The following is a 23,308-nucleotide window of genomic DNA, read 5'->3' on the forward strand; positions in this document are numbered from 1 at the left end:
TGCAAAGAGGAAAATAAAAGTGGGAGGAAAAAGAAACAGAGAGAAGATTAAACAAATACTGATCCAGATACAAATTATCTTCTTTCCTGCAGATAGAAAGGTGTTTTCAAGGTAGTATTCCCAAATCAATTTATGATACTGAGTTCTTTTGCAATGTTCAGAATTTAAGATATTGAGTTCTTTCACAATTGGTCCCATCCCATTGCAATCCATCTGTAAGGAAAGAGAAGAACAAAATTCTGGTGACTACCATTACTTTGCTACAATTGTGTGACACGCATCATCCACATCTCTCCTTAACTGTAGACAACAGGACAGGTGTAAAAAAAGTCTCCCCATAGATAGGCAGCTTGCATAGCAGAACACTGCAGGCTGAAGCACTGGTGCCCACAGTTGCTTTGCTAAACAAGCTATCAGCCAGAACATGTTTTTACACGTGCCTAGCAATCTTGTGCATCATACTTGCTAGCGTAGCCTTGGTTGAAATAGGAAGTCTCTTCTGGAGTCGGGTACCTCCCACACCAGCTGTTTTTTTAAAGAAAGTATGTGTATGAGACGAAGTGAGTAATAGCAACCCAGGATTGAAGAATGAGCAAGAATGAGTAAAGCAAGTGAAACTGACGAGCAGAGCACAAGAAAATATTGTGAGACAAGTAAGGGACAGGCAGATGAGTAAGACGAGAGAAAAGCAAGTGAGAAAGAGAGAAGAATGAGCGGACAAGGAAAGGCCAAGCGAGAGATTAAGAGAGAAAAAAACATAGAGAGGAATAATCTTCAAATTATTGACCACATGGTTGAGAAGTTACAGGTAAGACAGGAGAGATGGACAGCCCCACTCACACCACAGATCATTTCTGACAGATGGATCTGGCCACCTTTAAACTAGCCTTCCCTTCCAGCTCCAACACCGCCCCAGGTTAGTGAGAAGTACTAGTGGATTTTTCTCCCACTGACAGGAAATCCACCAACTGCATTCCTTAACTTGTCACATACACTAAAGCTTTCAGGACAGCACCACTCATTTACTTTCCGATTGAGACAGATTACAGATCAGCTGTCAGAACAAAGCATATTTATGATGGTGTTGAATATCTGTAGGATGAGGGTGGAGGTTCGTTCTCCCCGCTTGTGGGTTGGATTCTGAACATTTTGATACCAGGTTAGGTAACATTTTCGGCAGAATTTAGGGGATGTCAGTGTCGGTGTTCTGCTTATAAGGGCTTTGTATGGAGGGCTTATACACTCACAAAGCCCTTATAAACAGAAGAACATTGACACTGACATCCCCTAGATCAGACATGTCAAACACAAGGCCCGGGGGCCGGATGCGGCCCGCGAAGTGGTTTCATGTGGCCTGCGAAGCCACCCTGGAAACAGTGAGGGAACGGCCCCTGTTGCCTGGGCCCTGGCCCAGGCCGGCCGGGAGCAAATGTACAATTTTGTGGTGGCCATCTATGCTGAAACACATTCAGTTTTAGCTCCACAAGACCGTCCAGAAACAGCGAGGAACCAGCCCCTGCCGCATTGGCCCCGCCCCCTGGGTGCATGCTGGGGAGGTGTCACCCTTTGTGAGGAATGAAGAAATGCACCATGCCTTGGCCCTTGCCCTGGTCCCACCCCCTTCTGCCAGAGACCCTCAGATCTGTCCCACTCCTGCCCAGGCCCCCACAGGCACCCTTGATGCGAACGATGTAGAGCTGGTGATGCCCACCCAGTAGGCCACACCCACTCCATCCACGCCCACCCAGTAGGCCACACCCACCCTGGCCACACACACCCAAGGGCAACCGCAATGCTGATGTGGCCCTCAATGAAATTGAGTTTGACACCCCTGCCCTAGATTCCCCTGAAAATGTTACCTAGCCTCACAAAGCATATCACCCTAACATACTTTTAGGCAGCTTTGTGGAAAGCTTATACTGAATGCGCCCTCAGAGAAGGTAGTCTAGAGTATCTCCAGTAATCCATGAAATCTTATAAAGGTGGTCCTAATCCCACTATACAGGGCTTGGAACACTATGTCCAGTTCTGGAGATCTCACTTAAAAAAGATATTAGTAAGACTGAGCAAGTCCAGAGACAGGTTGGTGCAAGGTCTGAGGGACAAAACATATCGGGAGAGATTGGAGGAACTGAATATGTACAGCCTGGAGGGCAGAAGGGAAAGGGGGGATCTGACTGAAATCTTTAAATATATTAAAGGTGTGAATAAGGTTCTAGAAGGTATTTCAATATTGAGCAAAATTCAAGAACACAGGGGCATAACCTCAGCCTGGCAGGAGGGAGGTTCAGAAGTAATATTAGAAAGTATTACTTCACAGAAAGAATAGTGGAAGCTTGGAACCAACTTCCAAGCATAGGTAGTGGGTCAATCATCAGTAACTGAATTCAAACATGCTTGGGATAAACACATGTCCATCATCCAACAAAAATTAAATTAAATAGAAAAAATATCAAAGGACAGTCTTGATGGACCATTAGGTCTTTTTCTGCTGTCAGTTTTCTATGTTTCTAAAGTCATGTGCACCTCATTCCACAGAATGTCTCTTAATGCAACGGTCCCCAACCCCCGGTCCGTGGACTGGTACCAGGCCGCAGCATGCCAGCAACTGGGCTGTACAAACAAGCAAAACCCCATCCGTGGGATGCAGGTAGCACAAAAAACCACATCCCCTCCGGTCTGTGGAAAAACCTTTCTCCACAGAACCAGTCCCTGGTGCCCAAAAGACTGGGGACCTCTTGTCTTAATGCATTGCAACATTAGGTGGGGAGCTCTGGCCCTTGTCTTGGGCAAATACTCCATGAAAGTCCACAACAGGAAGTCCTTCTGGAGATCCATGAGTAGAAAACTTTCCTGATGGAACTCAATATTGACTGGATTCTACTGTGAGAAACTTGATAGCCCAGCAATACTTTGAATTGCGTACAAATAAACTTTGTTTCTGATCAGAGGTATGTAAAAAAGAGGGACTATTTGGATCATGCAATTGCAGCCTCCATATTAACTACTGAAAGCTGGGTGGGTTGCTGATGATTTAAGTCAGTAAATATAAATGGCACTCCCATTTCTCCTTTAATCCTAAGACTGTCCCCCCAAAGTGAAGATTATAGAGCCAAGATGGTTTATTCATTTATTTATAACATTTATATAGCCACCCATCTTTCAGCCAACTCTGGGTGGTTCCCAAGCTTAACTCAAACCAATTAGGGCAGCTGAAATGTTTGATACCATCTGTTGCATGTGGTTAATTCCCAAGGTGTTTAGCATCACCTTTTTACCAAAGCAGGTTTGTCTCATTTTTGTTCTTGCTCTTTTGTAATATGTTCAAAGGAAGTTTTGTGCAAGATCTTTGATTAAAGGTGCTTCCACTATTTCACGTTGTTCACTCCAAGTATTATCAACATCTGGATATTTGCTATGTCATACTTAAAATTCAGAAACTCTTCTTCATCACTTGTTCCATTGTGATTTTCCCCCCACTGCATTTCTCAGGAATCATGTTTAACACAGATGATCAAAATACTTGACATAACACCCCCTCCCCCTTCTCTACTCATTTTAATGTAGAAATAGTACTTAATCATTTCAACATCCCATTCCCTGTATTTGGAGTGGCCATTCTCTAATATTTCCAGGCAAAACATAACTTTGTGTGACCTGTGCCTGCCTATGTGCACACTTCAGTTCCTCTAATTGAATGGACCAAGCCTCTTTCAATCTGATTTACAAACCAGTTAAACTGGTTGGAAGCCAGCAGCCACCTGGATCTTAATACACAATGCCTGGGAATTTTCCCCAAATAATATAGTTAGGCTGCAAGCAGCAGTAGACACCCACAAGAAGCTTTCAAATGTCTCACACCCTTCCCTCCAACTACCAGAAGGACATCTGTTTCTTAAAAACAATATTTAATAGCAGGCTTGAAGTCAACATTCAGTCTGCATAAATGTGTGGATTAATGCGTGTATTTGACAGCAGTGACCCTTGAGTTTTGCAGAAATTCTCTGAATGCTTGTGATGCAGTTCTGAGTTCAGAACCATATTTAAGGCATGTAAAATGTGCATTGAAGAATGTAATAAGTCTGAAAGATTCTGTGAGGAAATGTATATATATGAATCTTTTGCAAACAAATGCATTCAGAAATTGAAATATGAATTTGCTAGGTTTTTTTTATAAAAATGCACCTAACTGCAGTAGATGGACACAGGATTTATGAATGAGCATATGTGAAATTAACATGTATTATATATGCATATCTTCTTAACTGTTGCAATGTGTTTCAAGATGTAGAATAATTGCTTTTCTTTGGCTGACTGGAACAGCATAAGCAGATCAAACAAGATTTAAGCTTTGTTTTTTAATTCTCTTGTATACTGTTCTTTACTAGATATGCAACATAGCAACTTTTCATGGCAAATAAGGGTTCAAGTGTATGCCTGGGAAGATAACACTCTAGAAACTAATCTAAAGGCTTTAGATTTCGCTCTCTTTAGCGGAAGTCCAAGCCACGCATAGAATAAGAATATATATTTTTAATAAGATCAGTTCACCAGAGAGGCTGCTGCATGTTGTTTTCCTGAATTGGCAGGAATTTGGCTCTTCAAAGATTCTTCCAGATCTATGGCCTTTTCATATCATAAACTTGGTGTCAGACTCCCTAAAGGCAGTCAAATACTTGGCTAATGCTCAAAGAGAGAAAACAATACAGCTAGGAACAAAATCCTTTTTGTAGCTCAGGATCTATAGCCGTTACAACAGTTGACAATCCCTGAGCGGCATGAGTCTGAACCAGAACATAAAGTTGCTCCTAATTTCAATACAACGTCCTCTTTTCCCACGTCTATAATCGTGCAGTAGACTTCTCACCTGCCGTTTCTCATATGAAGTGTTAATACTGTAGCAATTGCCTGGTTTCATTGTCCACATCCCTAATCACTAAGATTCCTGACTACCAGTATAAGAAAACAAAATCGTTAAAGAACTCATCATGTTGGACCATTTGACACAGTATGTTGAAACAATGGCTAGCATTCCTATTATACCCTGAACTACAAGCCACCCAACTCCTTTCTAGCTTAGGACTCTTCCTCATGGCTAAATAAACATGTGTTCGTCCAATCTTGGAATAAAAGAAAGACATACTACATAATTTGTGCTGTTTCAATAACTGTACTCTAATCTGTCTCTAGAACAAGGTTTACAAGTTTCCCTATCCTTATTGCTTTAATCTGTGATAAATTAAGAGCATCAGTTGGTAGAGTCCCCTGGCTTTATTTCCTTTTACACCCACCATCAGCAGCTGACAGGAAAAAACACTATTCATTGTTGCAAGGTGGGCCTGGGTAAGGATGGCCATGTGCTTGGGTCAGAGGCTTTAGTTGAATAAAACACGGCATGCTGGCAACCTGTCACTCAAGCCTGTTCCTGAACTGAGTGTGACTGAGTGGGAGGATGCTCACATAACACTTTACAAGAGCTCCATCCCACTTCACTCATCTATCTTCCTCACTAATGGCCAGGCTATTTTTACAGATAGATTTACTGATCTTTCTGTCCCATGAACTGAAAGGGGAACTGTTAAAACTCTTGTCACTTTCATACAGCTCCAAATATATCCCACGCTGAGAAGTGTTGCAGAAAACTTTTAATGCACTCATTTGGGATGGAACAACAATACATCTCTTTTCTAGTTTAAATTGGGTAGACCTTTTTTTTTAACAGATTGATCTACAGTATTTTGAAAAATCACTGATTGTGTCTTTCATAATAGGTCTGGTGGTCTTTGAGAAGCCCACTAAACCAATATATAAGGGGAAAACTCATGCCTGGAGCAGCCTCAGCCATCCAATAGGAACTCAGCAGATGCCAGTTGCTGATAGTGTAGTTACCAAGAGTGTGAAGGAGGCATCACAGACCATTTGTACACCATTTGTGTTAGAAAAGATGGGAAACATTACTTTAAAACTGGAAGGACAAATTTACGCAGCCTCCATGTGGCCTGTGAATGGGACAGTGTTCTTTAAGTCTGCATGATGGAGATTATATGCAAGAATCCTCAAGTCTAGTGTGGTAGGTAAACTCACCCTTTTAATTGGATGTCCAGCTCGTCAATATTCTGAACTTTGGACAGAATTGCCCTTTCATCTTGGCCTTCACTGCTTCCTGACTGCTGGGAGTGAATGATATTGCTTTTCCCTATACTGACTGGGTTATTCTAGGAGTTGAAGTCTATGCATCTTTAAGTGGACAAGGTTAAGAAACATTGGTCTTATATAATGCTGTGATATAGGCAGCACTAGAAAGGCCATTAATTCACTGCATTGATTGCCTCTTTATTCCTGAGATGAGGAAGAAACAGGAAAAAATAGAAATAATGCAGCATAAACATAGGAAGATTGAAAAAGAACACAGAAAGTATGTATTGTCAGTATTTGGTTGGAATAAGGGAAATGGTTTAGTATCCTGAAAAGCATCTGAAGCAAATATATTCAGCAATTTTTGAACTTCTATCTCTTTCTTACCAGGAAAAGAAAAATGAATCACTAATTCTGGTTGCTCAAAATATCTCGTGTTCCTCAGTGTAAAAAAAGTGACAAAATGACATTCCTACATCAAAAGGTCCTTTATTTACATGGATGTTAAAACTGCAAGAGCAATGAAATGCAATTGCACGAGCCTTGGGAGGTGGTGGTGTTCTCTTTCCTTCAATGCTGTTGCTGCACAATTCTTACCTATGTGGGGTGCATGTAACTTGAAAAGGAATGTCTCTGTTTTTTTGTGTCTGCAAAGAGTCTAGCACCTTCTGGCACTGATACCCTACTGGGATCTCACAGCCATATGCCATTACAATATAAATAATTCAGAACAGAAAGCCATCTGGTTCCTCAATTATGAATGAGTCCCTTTTATTTATAAATGGTTGGACTACTGGCTACAATCCCTCTGGGAGATTTCCTTTAATACAAAATCTAGGATCATAGAACATAAAATCATATATTGGGCAGGACCATTTAGTCTATCTAGACCAACACCTTATTTCATTCAGGAATCCAAATTAAAGCTTTCCCAACAGATGGCTGTCTAGTCTGGACTCAACACCTCCAGGGAAGGGAAGCCTACCATTTCTTCGGCAATTGGTTTTATTATTTCTTTATTTGTTCCATTTATATGGCCACTCACCTGACATGCAGCTCAGGGCAGTGAACAAAAAAGCAAATAGCAATCAGCAAAAGAATCCAATATAATGGATAGCAGTATTCCAGTATCTGAGGGGCTGCTACAAGGAAGAGGGGGTCACGTTGGTCACCAGAGGGAAGGATGAGAAACAATGATTAGAAACTGATCAAAGAGAGAAGCAACCTGGAATTAAGGAGAAATTTCCTGACAGTGAGGACAATCAACCAGTGGAACAGCTTGCCTCCAGAAATCATGGGCACTCCATCACTGGAGATTTTTAAGAAGAGACTAGACAATCACCTGTCTGAGATGGTATAGATTCTTCTACTTGAGCAGGGGGCTGGACTAGAAGACCTCCAAGGTCCCTTCTAGCTCTATTCTATTCTAATGCAATATATTACACCAGAGGCATCTCAAACCACCAGAAACAATCAATTATGGAGTTCTCTCAAAATCTTCTGACCTAATGCCGGAAGAGAATCCAGATCTTTAGAGCATTTAGGAAGGCAGGCAGCATCAAGCCATCCTGATATTAGGAGTAATCTGTTCAACAGAACAGGCACAACAACAAAGAAGACATATCTCTTGGGTGCTACCAGATGCTGCTGCTTAAGTGATGGGACCTGGAGTGTACCATCCCTGTCAGGTCTTGTCAGATGGGCAGAAATCATTGGACAAAGGCAAGCCTGCAAAGAACAACACCCAGCTTCCATTGCTGAGTTGTTATTATTTAAGGATTTTTTCCCCCTGATACTCAATTGGCATCTACTTTCCCATAACTTAAGAGAATAACAGAATTGGAAAGCACCTTAGAAGTCTTCTAGTCCAATTCCCTGCTCAGGCAGGAAACCCTACACCATTTTAAAAAAGTGGTTATCTAATCTCTTCTTAAAAGCGTCCAATGATGGAGCACCCACAACTCCTGAAAACAAGTAGTTCCTCTGATTAATTGTTCTGCCAGGAAATTTCTACTTATTTCTAGATCAGTTCTCTCCTTGATTAGTTTCCATCCATTGTTTCTTGTCCTGCCTTCAGGTACTTTGGAGAATAGGTTGACCCCCTCTTCTTTGTGGCAACCCCTTAGATATTGGAACATTACTATTATGTCACACCTAGTCCTTCTTTTCATTGAACTACTAGATGTACCCAATTCCTGCAACTGTTCTTCATGTTTTAACCTCCAGTCACCTAATCATCTTTGTTGCTCTTGTCTGCACTTTTTCCAGAGTCTCAACATCTTTTTTGTGGCAACCAAAACTGGATACAGTATTCCAACTTAAATCCACTATCCCTTATGATGCAGTTATGCTCATTCCATATTCACAAGAATACTTCTGGATCACAAATAGAACTCTGATTCAGAGGTGGAGGGGGGGTAGGAAGAATGGTTCAGATTCTGTTTCTGAGGAATCGTAGGACTCTTTTTATAAGGCAAGCATTTGTAAGCAATTGCTTAATCCAGCATAGAAAATCTTTCTTTTTGTATATAAAAATAGTTCTACAAAACGAATCAGTGTATTAATAATATATGTCATTGTTTGGGGGAAGTTCAAAGAATGGTGTATTATCTTGATTAAACATGGCTATGTTATTATTCCCATATTGCCAATAGTAGGTTGAGTCTAAAGTAGGCTTGTCTAAATTTGAAGAAAGAATACAATGGCTTATCTAAGATTATACCATCCATCAGGTGATTTATTTATTTATTTCATACATATAGCTGTCCATCTGGACAGTGTGCAATCAATCATTAAAAGAAAATCATAACTATTAAAACACTTTATGTTAAACCAAGATAAATAAGATAATAAAACATAAGGTTGTAGGAGAACACTTATCTAAGCACAATGGAACCATGGTGCAGGTTCCCCATATTGCTGAAAGAACCATATTTTCAGAACCTTCCAAAAAGCTAACAGGGATGAGGCTAACCCCACCTGGAGGTGGGAGGAATGATGTTCCAGAGGGTAGGAGCCACAGCAGAAAAGGCATGTTGTCAGGGTCCCATCAGATGAAGCTCTTTAGCAGATTGAACCTACAACATATCCCTGCCGCTGGGCATGATTGGATAGATGTGATTAGGTAGAGGTGTCCCTCAAATAACCTGGACCCAGGTTATGTAGGGTGATGCCCATGGTCAGCCTGGTTCCTATTTGCCTTTTTGGGCTGATGTGGGCACCCCTCCACTACTCTGAACCCTGGGGGCTCTCCTCCACTATTACCCTTTTTAGTCCTCCCTATCACTGCTCCATCATTGAATTACTACTGGGATTGGTAGATGGCTTCTCTCTGGCTGATGACATTCAGAAATGGAAGGGCAGCAAAGCTGAAGATTTAACCAGTCACTTTGCTTAATATGTAGTAGATATGCAGTGCATATACTAAAACTGGAAAGATACAGGGATATGTGAACTCAGGGGAACATATTATACTGGTATAGTTTTTACTAACTTAAGAACAGATGGATGATCCTTGAATTCAGTTGTGGAGAAAGACCTTAATTTGTTTCATGCATTTATATGTCTCCCCCTCTGCAGAGGGTTCTGAGCAGCTAACCAGATTTAAAAATATCCAGTACAAGGAAAATGATAAAAAAAAAAAAAAAACATAAAGAAGTAAAATGTGCTGGTCTTCAGAGTTTTCTTAAAGACTATTTGGAACAGGTCAAAATAAATATGGGGGGGGGAGTTGTTCCATAGGGCAGTTGATGTGACACAACAACTACATCACCTATCCCATAAGGTAGCATTGTTGAACCTATGGGACTTGAAAGCCCTCCAGCCCTGTTGGATCCTATAGGATGCATAACTGAAAGATGCAGCAGCAAAACAACTGTGATTTATCTCTAAGGATTGTAAATGGCCCTCCTGAGAATCTTGCCTCCTTCGCTTCACAACTGGAAGTAACATACAACTGTGTGTTGTTTTTGATTGTCAGATGGGAAGGAAGCCTTCCTGCTCCACTCCCTGTCTTTCTCTGAGTTCTAGTAAGCAGTTTTGAAGCCCAACTGGGTGATGTTATTTAGGAGGAAAAACAGGATGCCTTTGCTTTCCATTCAGACAGTTAGATGGGTTGGGATGTGACAGAGCTCGAGATTGAAAAAAATGATATAAAACATTGAGAGAGTATACATTAAAAGGTAAACTGGTAAAATTTATATTAATTATGTTTATTAGGGAAGGTCAGATAAAATATAGAACCTCGGTATATTAGAGGAAAATGTAATGTTACAGATTTGTAAACATCCCCCGAAGTTGGATAAGTTTGAACAATTAACAAAATTAAAAGGGTAAAATGCTTGAGGGAGGGGGCAGGTCTCCCTTTTCATCTTTGATGTGTTTCATTTGCATAGCCCTTCCCCTAACCCCCCCACCCCAAACAGCAAGGTCCGACAAATCAGCTAATCTAACTGGGCTGAGTTTTTTCTAACTTCAAGAGTTTTCTCAGTTCAATTATTCACTCTCTGGTTTAATGAGATGATTTAGCTCTTAACCATCCCCATGCTTAATTTGTCTTTTAGTCCTGTTGAGTAAGTGCTCCAAAACCAAGGCTGTTAGGCTCTATGGCTGATGTTTTATGCATAAACATTTATTTTTGAAATATTGCCCTTGGTGAGTAACCAGAAATGACTTTAAGACCTAGAACAGACATGCCAGCCCTGATGCATTTAGCTGGAAGTGAGGTAAAGCTTATTCACAATTCTCAGGAAAGACAGCTTGATGACACAGATGCCCACCAGACTTGCAGGGAGGTTGAGAAGATAAGCCAACTCATTCACTTTACAAATGCAACTCTTATAAATAGAAATCCATATTTCTGGGATATAAGACACTTCAGCCTGCCCATCAATATCTTTGCTTTTCCTTTGTAGAAAACTGAACTCGTCCTTAGGATTCAAGGTATTCAATCTTTATTCCAAGTACTTTGGCTTTTTCTTTTATCATTAGTGGCATTTTTATCTCACTTGAAAATGTGTGCACTTCAACTGCCAGAATTCCCCTGCTGGCTGGTTCAGAAACACTGATTTAAAGCTTCCCAGAACCCTAGTCTTTCTCACCTTGGTTGAACTACTGCACAACAAAGTAATGGTTGCACTGATGGACATTTAAATATTTACTTTTCATAAACCTCTTAAAACTCACCAATTGACCAACTCAAAGTGACCTCAGCCTTTATAGCATTCACATGTGCAAAGATTCAGGCAGGCCCATTTCCAAAGGTGTGTGATTGTACACTAGAATTTCATGTAGTGATACTATCTTATTTAGCAACTATTCACAATTCTAATGGTGATGAAAAAGTAACTTTATAATTAATTCTCACATTTATGACTTTTTTCCTTCTGTAAAGCGAAGGAAAGCTGAAATAAGATCGTAAACACAGTTTAAGTTTCAATTAGTCATTGCTTTGCTTAAAGCCTGAATTGTTAGTCAAAACAACGGTCACCAAATAAGACTGTCTGTATTGTGTTGGATTGCGATCAGGGAGTTCTTGTGGCAACTGTACTTTCCACTATACAATCGAGTTACATTGACAATCTGGTAACCAGTTTCATTCTTTTGGGGGGGCTTTTTAGACATCGGTAACCAGATATTATTTTATGGGATTCAAACTCTCTATGGAAATTAAACTCGCAGATCTTTGCACTTCAGATAACCTCAGTACATTATCCTTAGCAGCTATCCAGATACTGCTGCACAGTGGTTGCAGGAAAAAAATAGACCCAAACTTGGTTACTTTGAGACAGTCTCTCATTCTCAGCTCCACCTTCGTCATACAATGGTTGAATACGACTGAAGAAAGATGGAAGCATAATCAAAACAAGAAATAACAACAACAGTGACACAGAATCCCACACAAGTTGCTACAATGCATAGGTTTGTTTGCTTTATTGTTTCAGACAAACAAGTTGTGAAGTGGAGCTTTGCCATGCTCATTATTTGGAAAAAAATATTGTTGGGTTTGAAACTTCAATATTGTTTGGAGCTTTTTCTGTATTAATAGAAAGTGTTTGACTTGGGCCATTTAAGCATCTGGATTAAAAGGCTCTGCTTTTAATATTCTGAAATATCCTTTTCCTTGATGCATAAGATTTACCTTGTAGCTTTTTAAGACCAGGTCATAATTCATGCACCCATCAGCCACTTTGGTGTTAGAATTCAGTTATTTTACATTCCGTTGAATTTCAAGACCACCGCCAGCTACAGTGTTGCTTGTTTCAACAAGGTTCTGTGCAGAAGGCTTCCAACTCAATGAATTTGCAACTATCCAGTCAGTGTTACTCTTCCATATTAACCAACTGAAAGCATGCTTTGCCCACATCTTTTTGACAAAACAGTTCCAACATTTCTAGGTAGAGAAAACTTGGTATATGGTGATATTTTTAGAAGAAAGCTATTTGTAAGAGTCCTGGCATAAACTACTCAGTTGTAGTGGAATGTCCCTTTACTGGATGGTTTGAACATTCTATTTTAGAAAGGAAACAATGACTGAATGCTCTGCCAACCATAGCAGTGACATTTGGGGAATGTTCAAACAGTTGGGGAACTGTTTTGCCCAGCACAGTGGACTCTATTAATATTTAAACTTTCAGTACTGATAAGAAGCTTTCAATTGTGGCACATGTGAGTAGCTCTTGTGAAGGAATAGAAATTCCCCAAGAGGAAAGCTTTTTTTTTTTTTTACTGTGATTCTTCTCTTTCTGCTCATAAACTGGAACCATTTCTCCTCTATACAAGGATATTGAAGTCACTTTCTTTTCCTATGAACTCTCCCATCTTGTTTCTGCTGGGAGACTTGAACAAGGATGAGCTGTGTCATTAAGAAAAACAAAAACCCTATTTACTGCCATATATCATGATGCAATGTAATTATCAGATGGTGGAGGACTTAATTGTATCTGATGGATTCAGGGCTTTAAAGCATTTTATTTCATAGTAAACACTATTGATAGAAGAGAACATTTGTACTCAAGATGAAACTGTGGGATCCTTGGTGTACTGATTGCCAAATCCTAATCAGTTAAGGAGGGCAGCAACTGGGGCTATCCTCACTATTTTATTGCAGGAGAAGTGAAGGAATTTATTTCCTTAATTTGAATCCATCAAATTGATTGATGGATTCCCTGGCTTGGTTTCTCCCTTGCTGGCTAACATTGCCTGCTGATGGGAAACAACGATCATTCATTCTCCTTAATATGAAAGTGGCTGTTTGGCAATTGCTTGGAAGCATGTTTAATCCACCCAGTAAGTTATCTAGCTAACAGGCTGCAGGTATAAATGAAGAATGGTGCTTCCCCAAAACTTCATACAGCAGAAAACATGATGATAGAACTAGCAACATTGAGATTGCCAAACTCAGATCTACTCTTAGGTTCAAATTGACCCTCTGCTCAGTATAGATCTACTGCTCTCTCCAAAGAGTGTCGAATGAATAATTGAAAAACAAGTCTAATGCTCTTTAAAATTACTACAAAACATATGTTTATAAGGGGACCATATAAGACCAGACAAGCTATTTGAGAAGTGCTGGTTAGGGACAAATAGTTCTGTAGAAGCCAGGTGTTCAGCCTCAAGCAAGTGGAGGAGAGAAGAGCCTAAGTGGTCAAAAAGCCTTAGTAAGACCACACCCGGAATACTGCATCCAGTTTTGGTCACCATATTGCAGAAAAGATGCTTTGGAAAAAGTGCAAAGAAGAGCAACAAAAATGATTAAAGGCCTGGAGACTAAAACACATGAAGAACAGCTACAGGATTTGGGTTTGGCTAGTCTAAAGAAAAGAAGAAATAGGGGTGACATAATAGCAGTATTCCAGTATTTGAGAGGTTGCCACAAAGAGGAGGGGGGCAACTTATTTACCAATGCACCTATAGGCAGGGCAAGAAAAAATGGATGGAAACTAATCAAGGAGAGAAGCAACTTGGAACTAAGGAGAAACTTCCTAACAGTGAGGACAATTAATGAGTGGAACAGATTGCCATCAGAAGTTGTGGGTGCTTCATCACTGGAGGATTTTAAGAAGAGACTGGGCAGTCACTTGTCTGAAATGGTATAGGGTCTCCTGATTGAGCAGGGAGCTGGACTAGAAGACCTCCAAGGTCCCTTCCATCTCTATTCTGATTCTGATTCTCATTGAAAAAGAGCCTAAAGTGGACAAAATAAGCCAAGCATATCTCAAATCCACCATCGATGAAGCATGTTGGATTCTTTCTATGGCAAAAACTGTGCCACGAGAAGAGAAAATATCTTAAAACTAGAACAGGTAGTTTTGTAGCATCATCAGCCTGATGATGGTACCTAGTTCAGTAATGAAACGTCTGCAAGAAAACACCAAGCTCAGAAAGCACCAAGGACCTCAAAGTAAGCACTTTTTCTCTAAAAATGCAGCTTCCTATTCTTCTGTTCTTCTTCATCCCATTCTATCTGTGGTGCCAATTTCAAAATCAGATATTTCCTGGTTGGCTTACAAAACTATAAAATAATATTCTGAATAATACAGAAATTATTTAAAGTAGATAATTTTAAAAATAATAAAACAAGGCGGACAAAATGTCTAAGGATATTCTCAGTCATCCAGGTCATGGTTGTCCCAAAGCTGCTTTTTCAAAAGGCAACTAGACTTTCCTTGTTTTTGCTTAAAGATGTTTCACTTCTCATCCAAGAAGCAGACAAAAGGAACAAGTAACCTATAGGCCAGTGATGGCGAACCTTTTAGAGACCGAGTGCACAAACTGCAACCCAAAACCCACTTATGCATCGCTGGGTGCCGGGTGGGTGTGGCCCATTGGGTGGGTGTGGCCCATTGGGTGGGCATGGCTGTGGTGGTAACGGCAGACTGGGTGGGACTAAAAAGTTCAATCAATCAATTCCAACTTTGCAAGATCTTTTTTTCCCCGCGAGAAGTTGAAATTGACTGATTGATTGAACTTTTTTTTTTTTTTGCACATGTCGGCGAGGCCTAAAACGAAAAGATTTTATAAAACCCAGCTGAAGGCCTAGGACTGGGGCGACGGTGTGTGTGCCCACAGAGAGGGCTCTGAGTGCCGCCTCTGGCACCAGTGCCATAGGTTCACCACCACTGCTATAGGCAGACCAGTTGCATGGTCTTCTCTGATCAAAAAACATTCCCCAAGCTTTCTGATTCTAACAGAAAGACCCATACCATGTACTTATTAAAATTAAAATTTGTAGTTTGTATATGGCAGTAGGTCGTGTACAGTTGAAATAAACTTAGAAGCAAAAAACAGACATTTGCAATTTTTATCTTCTCCCCATAGTCGCAATATTTATATAAAAAGATAGTATTTTTCCCAATTATCTTTGAAGGCTGTTATGGGCTGTTGTAATACAGATAGACATATTGACAAAGAGAAGTTGTTTTGCCTCCCTGGGAATAAGGATTCTAGAAAAATGGATGGAAAATTTCTCTACCAAAAGACTCCGTGTGCATTTCCACATGGAAGGCAAAAATGCTTCCTTTTCCTTTTTAACTTCCTTTCCCTTCTTCTTATTTCCTATCTATTTAGCTTTCTTTCCCCTCTCTTTCCTTCCAGCTCAGAGCACCCTTTTCCCAATCTCCCCCTCCTGAGTTAAAGAACCTTTTTAGACCCTTATTCCTTCTTTCAAATGTACCAAATATCGATCTTGTTGACTGCAAGATTTCAGGGTGCTAGAAAAAGGCTTTACATAGTCCAAAGGGTTACTTATTCCTGCTAACAAAACTACATAGAAAGTAATAGAGGAAAATTTTCTGGATTGAGATGGAAGAAAGCTTTTATTGAAGCCATTTGCTGCCGATGAGGCCAAAGCCAGAGTTAAACAGAGTCAGAATTAGATGTGTGTCAAGAGAACATTCATTTCTCCCTCCTTCTCGTCCCTCCTTCTCTGTCTTTTTCAGTGGGCTGGGGGATGGATCCTGCTCCTGGTGAAGTCTTGAGGGGTTGCTTGCAAAAGGGTTTTGGAAATTAGCCCAAGGGTTACAGGCTATGTACACCACACTAGAAAGGTGTCATTTTACTCTTTTACTCCAACCTCACCTCTTTCTCCTTCTTTTCTCCAAAGATTCTTAGATCCTCAAAGATCTAAGACACTACTGATGAGAGACCCAAAAGATTTATTGAGACTTTATTGAGACTTTCCCTGCTGCGTGCTTCTTCTTATTTGAATTATGGACCCAATCCTTGTTTTCTACCTATTGCTATTCAGCTGGAGGCGTATTGTCTTGACCTTGAGAGGGAACTAATAGATAAGTTGACAAGTAAAACATAAGATGACATTTTCCCAATTAAAGCACAACTAATGTCTGAAGCAACATTTTTTTTCACATTGCCTCCTTGTTATCATTGCTATAATTTTATCTAAATGTCAAATGAGTGTGACTAAACTTTTATGTTTCTTTTATGAAAGTAGAGAGATAGAGGCAAAATAACAAATTAAGATTTATGGAAATTGGCTGCCAGGGTAAGTGTGTTTCTTGGTGGGCATGTTTACTTTAGGATCTTGGTGTCACTTCTGGACAAATAGTAATTTTGCAGGTTTTGAAGACAGTCAAAATTTATTCAAGGGTAAACAGGAATGAGTCTCTATATTGCAAGTCATAATCCTTAAAACTCCAAAGATAAAATTTGATGCTGACTTCATCTTTTGAGAAGAAAGCTGAGCTTAATGCAAGGAAGTAGGAAAAAGCTCTGTGTTTCGTTAAACTTGAAAGGAACTTCCTGAGATTTCAAGTTTTATTACAGGAGGAAAATATGGATCAGCTAGTTGACCATTTCCTATAATTTGCAGCTCAATATTTCTCTCCCCAAATTGCTTTTCTTCTGGAAGGAAAGGAAAAAGAAGGGAAAACACAGGGGATGGTGATTTAGATATTTCCAGAAGTCGGTAAAATAGGATTGGTAATACTGAGCTGAGAAAAAGGACAAAGGCTAAAGCATTTTTTTTTCCTGTAACACCTCTGTTTAAAACTAACAGTCTCTTTTGGCTGCTTTTCATCTAATGACAGACAATTCACAGATATGTCTCCTCTGTAAATTTCAGCTTGGCCTAAATGCATATCCTCTCCACCAACATTGCATTGGTTCCTGACTCTGAAAGGGATGAAGATTCCTGTTTGTTGCTAATCCAGGAAAGTGATCTCTAGATAAGTTCTGATTTGCCATCACAACCCTTCTCATCTTTAAAGCAGCTGCAAAATTTGGCTCTTCCCAGAAGGATAGCAGTAAAAATAATAGTGCTCAGAGATGTAATGAAACATCTGCAAGAGAAGAGCAGCCTTCTGTCAATCAGCTTCTAACTGTTGCTCTGAGCTCTGCAGAATTGGTTTTATCACAGCATTTCTTAAGATGATGTTTCCATCTGTCTGTCAAAAGAAAAATCTTCATCAGTGTCAAGTCCAAGCTGGGAATAAACAAATTGGAGACTGCTTTAGAAAGAAGATTGCAGTTTATTGAAGAGGAAAGCCAGACAGAAAGATGGCTCTGGGAAAACTGACCACATGTAGCTGGGAGTGGTGGGTTTTTATACCTTCTGGGGCTTTTGAGGTTGTTTCTTGTTCCTGTTTGAGGCTTTGTATTTCCTGTGTCATGTACTTTGACCTGAGTCTGAGTGTGCTCTTTTGGTATTGGTGGGTTAATCCTATTATGTCCCCAAAGATCATGTCTTTTAGAGTTTGGATGGGGAATGTAGATTTTAGGTGTCTTTGTCTTCCTAATCTCTTTAGTTTCTAGCTAGAAGGCTCAAATCTTTCTGAAAGGATTATTGCATATGGATTTCTAAAAGCTGGCCTCTGCTGAGTTTTCTGCTTGGGGGAGAGGGGCTGGGGCTGGTTTCTGTATTTTTTAAGATCTTCTCCATTATTCCTTTGGGGAAATATTCTACCTTTTTAATATTCCCAAAAATATCTCTTTCTCTGGATTCTTCCCACAGTTTATTTGAAGGAAATATGACAGATTATGGTATGTTCTCTTTGTGTTCCTCAAAATTGCAAGCTATGAACAGTCAGGGATGCCTCAATGTAATGTGGTGTTTTTCACCTGGGCAAGTTTAAGATATGTGGACTTCAACTCCCAGAATTCCCTAGCCAGCACAAGATTGCCTAATTTGAAAATCACTGGTATAATGAATAGATAGATGTATGACCAAAACCAACAAATACTACAGGGTTGCCATAAAGTTACCCAAAACTACAGCAAGAGAAATTCTAAATAGATTCTCAAGCTCCTGACAATAAGGTGGGAAATCAGAAATTATTCACAGGGAAAAAGCTTTGAGAAATTCTTCCTGTGAATAAAGTCCTCCTTTGTTTGAAGATCAAACACTCTTTCTTCACATTGAAAAACTGATTGAAAAAAGACAGGTAGATTGTTTTGACCAGCATTATTTCTGAGCACAGGATGTAATATCTCAATAACTTCTGCCTCTTTAAGTGAGGGGGAAAACCAAGGGGTGTTTGGGATAGATGATGTTCCTATCAAATTGCTGCAAAATTCAGACATGCCAGCTTGATTGTGTGAATAGCTGTTTTGTATCTTTGTGTTGCTCTTGGTGATAACACAGAAGCTTTGATGGTTTGGCCTCAGAAAGGAAATCAGTTATGTTAAGATGGGTGGGATATTCTAGGAGAAATAATCCCCACATAGCCGAACAGGACACAGACCTCGGAAGTATCCACTTCCTTATCAGAAATAAGCGGTAGAGCATTTCCTCTTGGCTAAGATGCCTAAATCACACAGCTGCTCTGCACACTTTGTTGTGGCTGCAGGAACTGACAGCAGTCCAATTTATATTATATTTGTGGTCAAAGAAACTCCAGTATCTATCAGCAAAGTGTGTCAGCATCGAAAGTTCCTTACAAAGATGATGACAGTAATAAAAGTTCAGCATCTTGAATCTCTAGAAGATTATTACCTTGCTAGGATTAAAACATCACACAAATCCTAAGAAAGAAAGTATTAGGAGAAGGCTAAGTTTAGGAAAAAGATATCTTGTACAACCAGGAGCTTAAGAATTTAGTAGGTTAGAGATGGAGCAGAGACACACACATAAAAGCACAGCTGGGGAAAGAAAGCAAGGAAAGGTGAGGGTTTGAAGTAAGTGGTCATGCTGTGTAACCAGAAAGGATACTAGGTTTGCCTTTTGATCTTATGTGGGCTTGCCTGCAGGGAGGGGTCAAAAAAGTCAACATCATGGCCACAATTCTGTGACTGAAGCCACACTCTTTTTAATGTCTGATGCCTGTGTTGCATATATCAAAAAGGGACAGGTGTTAGATGGCATGGCTATAGCTGCCATCTTGACTTTTTTTGGCTCCTCCCATTGCAGATACTGTATGTCTGTGGCCCAGATTGGAGAATTCTGGTATGTGTTACTTCATTATTATTGGCAGCTTGCCATCTTCATGGGCACCAGCATAGCACATGTTCTCCTTTTCCTTTGGGAGTTCTGCAGTCTTCAGCATGTTGCTAGAGGGTGGAAGAATATTTAATTTCAGGTATTAGTTCGAATTAATCCCCCAAGTATGGTTTCTGCAGATGTCTCACATTCATTTCCATTTAGTTGCCTTGTAATAGCATCAGTCCTTCAGTTGTTTAAAAGTCCATATGCTTTTAAAACCCCTTGAAAATTCTTGTTCCCAGCCCTGTTGGTTTGGGAAAGATGTGTTTCCATTTTGAGGACCAGAGCTGGTTGTCTTTTTTTTGTTTATTTTTTCTTTTTGATTGGCGAAGTAGACGTTGAAGGAAACAGGTGAGGGGAGAGGGGAACAGAGGAATGTAATTAGCTGCTTCTGCTGTGTGAAAGAAACTTAACATGCAAGGTTGTGCTGGGAAAGTTAATCAAAGCTTCCTCCACCTTCCTCAGCTAGAGAGAAGCCTTCATTTTTTCCTGATGAGCACAAGTCTTAAGTAAACATCCTTTGGCCATTCTTACTAAAACTTTGGTGGAGAGTGGGTGTGTACTGCAGTAACATCATTATGCTGGAATCTATAAACAGAGCCTGTCTATGGAGAACCCTAAACTTTCCATTGTACAATAAGTTGGAGTGAGAGAGAGGAGAAAAACAACCATTCACCAACAGTTTGGTGACAGATCTCCTGTATGGCTAATGTTCATGATTGCATGGTTTCCCTGGAAGAAGATCCAGGATTTGTCTTTGAAAGAGTTTTGGCTATAGCTGAGAACCCTGACCCCTAGGAGGTGGGCCAAAGAGGCATCTCTGTTGTTCAACCATAAGTGAAAAGGCTCTTCTTGCTCCAATGAAGTGGTGGTGATAGAGCAGATGACATTTCAGTCCGCGTTATGATGCAAAGCAGTTTAATCCAATCCAGGTCAGAGCTACATGAATCACCTATCTCTGGGTTCCATCAATTATTTATTTTTAATTATTTATTTAACAGAAGCTACCCTACTGGTCACAGATGCTATCAGCATGTTGCAGATTTTTCCAGTGGTTCCTTCAATTGGCTGGCTAATTTAGGAAATGGGAACTTTTCATCTCATAAGGACATAATAAAACCTCCTGCATCAGATCAAATGTATTCAGTATTTAGTCCTCTACAGTGCTTTTTTTGAAAAAAAAAAAAAAGGTGCCGGAACTCACACATGTCATACAACCCGCCTTGCCTACCCTACAAGGTTCCATCCCAAAAAGGTGCCGGAACTCCGTTCTGGGCGTTCTATGACCAAAAAAAAAAAAGAAGCCCTGGTCCTCTATTTGGTCCTTATAGGGTTCAACTAGATACCTCTGGAAATATAATGAAATTCAAAGTCTCTTATAGAGGAGGACAAATTTTGTTTAAACTCAAGAGAGTCTTGGGATCTGAATTCCCTAATTAGGAAGTAATTGCCTAAGGGTATTTAGAATCAGCCTTGGTAAATTGTGCAACTATGCAGTTGTGGGACATCCTGGGTCCAGAGACTTTGGTTCTCGGATGGGATTGCACCACCCACAACAGTCATGGATTTTCAATTTTAAGGGGTCTTCTTGCTCAAACAGCTCCTGCTGAAAGCATAGGTAGCTGTGGTAGTACAGAGAGTGTTGATAGCTCCACCTTCTATGTCAGTTGTGCCTATTCTCTGGTTATGAAGCTTTGCTCACAGTCACTTATGCCATAATCATCTCCTGTTTGGAATATTGCAATGTGATCTACCTGAGGCTACCCATGGTGACTACTCGGAATCTACAGTTGGTCCAGAATGCAGCAGCATGAGTAGTTATGGGACACTTTGATGTATATGTATAATATCCTACTCTACAAGCAGCAGTGGTTATTAGTGCACTTCTGGGTACGATTCACATTGTTACTGAGGTTTCTTGTCTATTCCTTCATAGGTCTAGACCTGGTTACATTGATCCCATTACATCTGCCCATCCAGTAACATATATTAAGGTCACGTAATGTTATCTAGTGGAACAGGGAAGGATGTTTCTCTATTGCTTCTCCTGCCATTTGGAACCACATCCTGAGACTGGGTTTGCCCCAAGCCTGTCTGCTTTTGGAAAACATTAAAGATCTGGTTTTCTACCAGCCATTGGGTCTGGGAGTGGTAAGATCTGCTGGATGAATTTTTCTCCCAACACTTAAATGTTTGTACATTACTCCTTTCGGTTGTATTTCTAACATTGTGCTTTATTATGTGGTTGTTATTGATTATTCTGTTATTGATGGTGTATACCATCCTGGGTCATGTGCTGAGTAGGATAGCTCTATAAAACAAATTAATTATAGATCTCTAAGAATGTGCTGATTCTGATTAATGAGAATGTTAGGTTAGCTGGACTCATTGTTCTTATCAGTGATTGCTTGCCCTCTTTTTCCTTAGTGATCATTTACTGTCTCCTACTTGCCTGTCACTTAAGTATCTATATCTGGGCTAAGAAAAAATTCTCAGTCTAGGCCTAATTTGATAATCAATAGTCAATATAATGTAAAAATGGTTAGTTGACATGTGACATTCTTCTCTGATATTGTAATAAACCCAGCTCACATAGTGTTGAAAGCCATACCAAGTGTGGACTGGTAAATTCCACATTTTTGATAGAGAGAACCATTGATTTGAAAGAGGAGCAAAAAAAAAATCCATCTATGTTAGAATTGAAAACCCCTCCCTCAACAGAGGGAATAAGACACCATCTATCTCCAGTCTACAACGCAGCCTTTTCAGCAGTTCCAAGAAAACTCCACAATCAATTGCACCCTAATTCAGGTCACCCTGAGGGAACAGATAAACCTCCAAGTGGCCTCAATAGCTCTCGGAGTGCTAACAACCAGATGACTGAAAAGAAATACAGTCCTTCCATTCCCCCCCCCCCATCCTATCAGAACTTATTTTTCCATTCCCCCACCTTCAGTTCTGGGCTGAGAAGTGAAATGTCTTCTCCTTCTCCTTCTCCTTCTCCTTCTCCTTCTCCTTCTCCTCCTTCTCCTCCTTCTCCTCCTTCTCCTCCTCCTCCTCCTCCTCTTCCTCTTCCTCTTCCTCCTCCTCCTCCTCCTCCTCCTCCTTCCTTCTTCTTTGAAAAAACAGTCCAGTTGCCTTTTGAAAAAAAGCACCTTTGAGACACTGGCAAATATGTTAACCAAAAGAAAGGGAGGCAGAACTTGGCTTCCAGGCTATTTCTCCAATGGGTTGAGTGTGTTGAGAGAACTGAGCCAACTTACAACTCAGGTCAACTGAACCACTCCTTGTGTTATCACTTTTGTTTACAGAGAACATGTCCTATCTTGTGTAGGTGAACCTCCATAAGAAGCATTTGTTCACACAGGGAGAAGATGACATTGGGTGAATCATGTACTCCTACTTAGCCCAGACTTGTTTGCCCTGTTGACCTAGTCACCTTCCTGTACAAAGGACGAGCTAGTTGGGTGTTTATTTAAAATGCTTCCACATTATTTATTAATTAAGAAAATGTGTGTGTTTTACATAGGAAGGAACTTAAACTGCTTCCATCACATAGTATGGTCATTCTGATACGACCAGAATAATGCTGTAGGGAATTGTGGATGAGATATGCTGAAAGTAGAATATAGGATTTGCCAAAGATTAGCAATGAGTACAAACAATTTCATGGCAGTTTAATTTTGTGGCAACTGAAGGATGGGTAGATGGCACTAATTCAGCAGTGGGGAAAGGCCC

This window comes from Protobothrops mucrosquamatus, unplaced genomic scaffold, assembly GCF_001527695.2.
Source record: "Protobothrops mucrosquamatus isolate PMUCROS unplaced genomic scaffold, P.Mucros_1.0 scaffold1164, whole genome shotgun sequence".
NCBI lineage: Eukaryota > Metazoa > Chordata > Lepidosauria > Squamata > Viperidae > Protobothrops > Protobothrops mucrosquamatus.